Below are 6,000 nucleotides of genomic sequence, written 5' to 3' on the forward strand. Positions count from 1 at the left end.
TATAGACAGCTTGACAAACAATACTAAACATGAACAGGAGAAAGATCAGCAACCAAACTACACAAGACAAGGTTTTAACACGCATACGAACATTTATGGACAATCTGTTAATACGTGAGCTGCGTCGGATAGAAATCGACGTTATGCAAGCGAATGTGCACATAAACATATCTAAGACTTTGATCGATTTTGGAATAACCTAAGATATAAAAGCTGCATTTTGGTCCGTTTAAAAGGATTGTCTTCTTATGAAAACCTTCTTTTGGAACAATTACAGACTTTCCGTAGAAATAACTTTCACCCAAAATATGTTAACAGAGGTATTGATTTTCGTTTGCATAAGGTCGATTTCTATCCGACGCAGCTCACATTATGTCAAGCTTAAATTTGACAAGAGACGAGCAAAGTTGCAGATAAAATTAATCAAAAACTATCAAAGATCAAGCATAAACACCAAAAACAGTTTTTGATAATACGACATTAGAATGTGTATGAGTACATGAATGTCCCAACTTCAGCTCGTCATTTTTTAAGCTATATAGCAATAGGCTTAACTCTAGAACGATAAATGACTAATAACCAGAATTCAAACTCTTGTCTGAGAGTTGTTATTCAAGCCAAGTGTAAGAGTTTCATAACATTTGCATGTGGCAAACTAAAGTTGGAGTAGGAAAACGAAAATAGGACTGACTTGAAGGACTGAAGGACGAATAACACTTAATGCCCCTGTTGCCTACAATTGGGATATAAAATGGAACTGTGGTGCAATTATATTGTAAATTCGACATACTTATTGATATGTCGAATACATGGCATTAAACACAAGTGCTTTAATTGGCTTTTGTAATTGCAACATTGTAATTTTGAATTAATATATATTTGTCATTAAAAAATATTAATCTAAAATGAAATATAGCATGCATTTAAATTTCAAAAATATTTTTGAAAATAAAAGGGATAAGGGGCATTTTCCATTTCTAGTAAAAATTGTTTCAGTGTTTTCTTGTCGGGACCTTTTAACGCCGACTACACGGTATATGTTTTTCTAGTTCCGCGCAGTTACCTATAATTGCTCATCGTCATTTTATTTTTACTCTGGTGGATATGTATTTGTCTCAGTAGTTATTATACCACATACTCAATTCTATAGTCTTCATTGCTTACAGTTTACGGAAACATCCTATTTGTACCGACATTGCACTCAAAATTACTGTTTTACATTCACTATCGATCCATCGACATATCATATCAAAACACATCACCACTTTAAACTGATTGAAGTTTTAAATGTTAAAATATATCCATTTTTTAGGGCATTAATAGTATAATAAAAGTGAGTGAGTATCTCTTCATTAAGGACTTTTATGAATGAGGCGGATTTTTATTGTAAACATACAAGAGAAGTGTCCTTGGAAGAGACCAACAGAAAGAATATTTGTAAATAGCTGCAGTTTTATACTGATGTTCTTTTGAAAGTAAAACTTCATAATAGGTTTTCAAGTATCATTTTTGTCATGAAAATAAATGTGTTATTCATGAATAATATAAAGAAATTGGTTTCAATTAAAAGCAAAACAATAAAAATCGTTTATCGTTAAGTTGCCTTACTTCAAATATTGGAAAATAAAGATATTTTAATGGCATAATAGTTGATACCCAAAAATTCGATTTTAAGGTATCATATTTTAATAATTATTGTCAAGGAGACTGATTCATAAAAGAACAAAGGACATGTTGATTTTATATAAAAAAAAATCTTCTTCATAAATTGTTGGGTTTCAATCTTAATGATGTTTAACCACCCCCTCTCCAAAATGTCTTGCATCAAAACACCAAGGTCTTTATTCTATCATGGCGTTGCAGCTCAATAATCCATTTGAAACACTATATACTAACAGTACGCTCGCTGTATGGGTCCATTTACTTACATTTCAGTGATTTAGAATACGATGTTGCATTGTGGTAAAATTAAATATAAGTAAAAGTAAAAGATATGTTATACACATATCAGCATCTATATCATGAAACTGAAGGTAAGTCAGTTTCTTATATTTTAATTATGTTCTCAAAACGAAGATATATTCTGTGATTTGTTTCCTTCCGATTTTCCTACAAATGCAACTGATCATACAAACTCCTTTGATTTTTTCTGAGGGTTTAGTTAATTGTTGGTTATGTTTTTGTCGTAGCAGCGTTCAAAGTTCATAGTAAAAAGAGGGGCGGAAGATACCAGATAGACAGTCAAACTCAAAGATCGAAAATAAACAAAGAAATAATGGTACACAATATACACGTAGTCAAAGAAAACTAAAAACTAAGCAACAGGAACCCCACCACAAACTGAGGGTGATCCGGAGTGGTAAGCAGATCCTGCTTCACATGTGACACCCATCGCGTTGCTCATCTAACCTTCATGCATAAAGAACATACGTGGGTGGATAGTGGTTTAGGAGAGACAATTTATAAACAATAAAATAAGGAGGTGTGGTACATTTATGATTGCCAGACTACTATCCATCAAAGTTTAAATGGATTGGATGTAATTTATTATAGACATCTGTGTAGTCTTCAACAATGAGGAAACACATACAGTATAGTCAGCTATAAAAGACCTGGGCATGAAAAATATGAAACAGTTCAATTGAAAAATAATAACTAACGACCTAATGCTTAAAACTAAAAACTAAGCAGCAGGAACCCCACCACAAACTGAGGGTGATCCGGAGTGGTAAGCAGATCCTGCTTCACATGTGACACCCATCGCGTTGCTCATCTAACCTTCATGCATAAAGAACATACGTGGGTGGATAGTGGTTTAGGAGAGACAATTTATAAACAATAAAATAAGGAGGTGTGGTACATTTATGATTGCCAGACTACTATCCATCAAAGTTTAAATGGATTGGATGTAATTTATTATAGACATCTGTGTAGTCTTCAACAATGAGGAAAACACATACAGTATAGTCAGCTATAAAAGACCTGTGCATGAAAAATATGAAACAGTTCAATTGAAAAATAATAACTAACGACCTAATGCTTAAAATACGGATTTAGATATCAGTACAAAAATAATCGCAAACAAGAATAATTATGGGTTCATATGTAGTCATTCTCTCTTTACCCTGTCAAATTTCCATGTTCAAGGAACCGCGTAATATGGGTCAAGTCCTTATTTGAATGTATATTTTTAATGCCTGTTGAATAATAAAAATATGTTCTGAGTTTTTCTGTGATATCAAAAGAAACTATCATAAACAAAATGTTTAACCTGATATTAGACAGTTGAGTGAGTTGACAGATGAACACTTCGACCGAAAAACATGATGCCCTGTGATGTGCCATACAATTAAAGATACAAAATCTAGGACTTAATTAAGCTCCTCCTTTTAATATTTAAACTAATGAGAGTAAGTAGGAGTAATATTATCCGAGTAGATGAAAAATTACCCGTGTACCTACATCACAAATTTAATAATGGTTTTCATAATTCATTTTTGATCAAATGAGGACAAATATTCACTTATCTTGAGGGTGTTGTCACGTTCAGGTGTCAATAGTCACATCTATTATCAATAGTAAGAAATCTGGATTGTCTAAATATTTAATCAGAACATATTTGTTAAAGCCATTGGCTAATTATGATAACATCTAGAAGGTACACAATAAACAAGTCATCGAGACACAGACATATAAATAGTTGTCGCCTTTTTGGTCATTAGTTATTGTAAGATAGAAAATTGACTTTCCGTGAAGTTCATTCTCCTTGAATCACATTAATTCTTTCATTTCTTTCCTTCTTTTATCAGGTGCTATAATCTAAGTGGTCATTCTTTTTATCAAATAGTAAGACAGTAAGTATAATTAGGTGTCTATTGAGAGTTCTTGGATACAAACACTTTTGGGATGATTGTTGCTTTTTGTACAGTTACAACACTGTCACCCATTCAGCGAAAAAAAAAGATTGCTGATAAACTTTGCAGGGTTTTTTCTTTTTAAATTTCACAATGCAAAAAATAGCATTCAGAACGCATTTACTTCAGACCTTTGCGATTGCTAGGTATCTTTAAACAAAAGAACGGTAATAGTTATCAAAGGTAGCAGCAAGGAATTGTATATTTAAAATTAAATATACAATTTCCTTGGTACCTCAGAGGCGGATTTAAGGGGGGGCAGGGGGCCCGGGCCCCCCTTTTTGGGAAATTAAAACCTAGTTTTGTTTCAGTTTTGATATTTCTGTTGCATTATTTAAATATATTGTACCTATTGATTGTTGCTGTGGGAATTAATGTGTTGTAACTTTACTTTTATACTTGTGATGTTTATGAAGGGCAGACATTACAATTAGTCGAAGTCTTTATAGCCGATTGCATTGAGCGTGTACGTAAATGAAATATCTTTGGTTAACTTGCTTGCTAGCTAAACCATGAGGTCATTTTTAGATTTAGGTAAACTATACCCTCCATGAAGAGTAGACTAATCCGACAGATTACCACCAATCTAGCTGTCTGTAGGACTAGACCTCTTCGAAAGGAGGATAGTATGCCTTACCTTATAATGACTTCACGATTCTAACTAAAGATAAAACCATTATCTACAAACTCAATGCAATCGGCTTTAAGACCCATAAAACTTAAAAATTCGAAATACTAGTACCCGAAGTAGGAAATAAGCGGATTTGAACTAGGGTACGCTCCAATTATTTGTGAGCACTCTTAAATCGGTACTTTGTGTCTTTTTTATAAATTTATTTATGGTTGTGCATAGCAAAGTCTAGGTTTTTAAAACGATTTTTACAGTTGTTCTAATATTTTTTGTTATTAAACAGCTGTACAATATTCTTCTTCCGAAGACTATTAAAGGTCATTGAAGAGTTTCAGAAGCGGTTCTCGTTTCTCGCTTTTTATATAAATAATTAGGCTGTTGGTTTTCCTGGTTTACACTAGTCTTTTTGGGGTCCTTTATAGATTGCTGTTTGGTGTAAGGCAAGGTTCTGTTTTGAAGACCGTACTTTGACCTATAATCATTAACTTTTTATACATTGTGATTTCGATGGCGAGTTGTATCATTGTTACTCATACAATAATTATTTATATTTAATTTGTAGATGTCCAGCATAAATGCTACACATTATAGTTGTCATAAAAAAAATCTTACCTTATCGTGATCTTCCTGCAGCAACAACCAAAGTTATTCGTCCATTGTTTCGGTACTCAACCTTATTTTCCTGTCCTCAGTGTAATCATTTTTGTAACAGTTTTAAATCAGATCGGTTAATTGTTAATAAAGAAAATTATAGTTTTATCTTTATAATTATATAACATCCTTATGAGAATGCTGCAAATGAAATGAATCGTTTAATAAGACGAGACGTTTTAAGGGTTACAAATTAAAAAAAAATCAGTCTACAATGTACCGAACGAACCACGAAAGTTTTGATTCAAGCAATTTTTGTCTGATGAAAAGTTCCTTGATCTCATTTTCTTTTTTTTATAAATATTTTGATTTTTTTAGGTTAATAGTATATTTGTCACATTAGCCCGATTCAGATATGCGTTGTAGTATTTAAATATAATTGATGAAAGAGAACGTCTTCAAGTGATGTTTAACATCATTTACGTAATTTCAAACACATCAGGATGTTTTTTACACCCAGCTTTCAACATCTGTGATGTCATAACACTTTTGCTGATTTGAAGTGATGGTCAGGTTATTCAGTGCGTGTTTATATCATTGTGATATTGCAAAAATAATTATCATTCATATTTTTTTCTGATTTTATATTAATTCATATTTTGTTTGTAGTTTAATGTGGTTTTTGTAGGAGTAACAGTATCATCCTTTGGGTAACCACAATCATTTATCGTGTTTGATAGTAAGTAGAAGTGTTGAAATTATATACTTAGCAACAGAAATAAGGCACCACATCTTAAAATATAAAATAGATTCTCAATTTCATGTTTTTGCTACAAATTAGGAGAACTTGATGAAATGATATTT

General features: G+C 32.2%; 1 protein-coding gene across 1 annotated transcript in view; it reads right to left on the reverse strand.

Moving 5' to 3' along the window:
* Positions 1-5,315, reverse strand: part of LOC134727718 (protein Wnt-5a-like) — a 52,575-nt gene extending 47,260 nt beyond the window's left edge. Inside the window, exon 1 of the mRNA XM_063592118.1 lies at positions 5,158-5,315. The gene's annotated coding sequence lies outside the window, so the exon portion shown is untranslated. The remainder of the gene's footprint in view (positions 1-5,157) is intronic.
* Positions 5,316-6,000: the final 685 nt, after the last annotated feature.

The sequence above is a fragment of the Mytilus trossulus genome, chromosome 1 (genome assembly GCF_036588685.1).
Source record: "Mytilus trossulus isolate FHL-02 chromosome 1, PNRI_Mtr1.1.1.hap1, whole genome shotgun sequence".
Classification (NCBI taxonomy): domain Eukaryota; kingdom Metazoa; phylum Mollusca; class Bivalvia; order Mytilida; family Mytilidae; genus Mytilus; species Mytilus trossulus.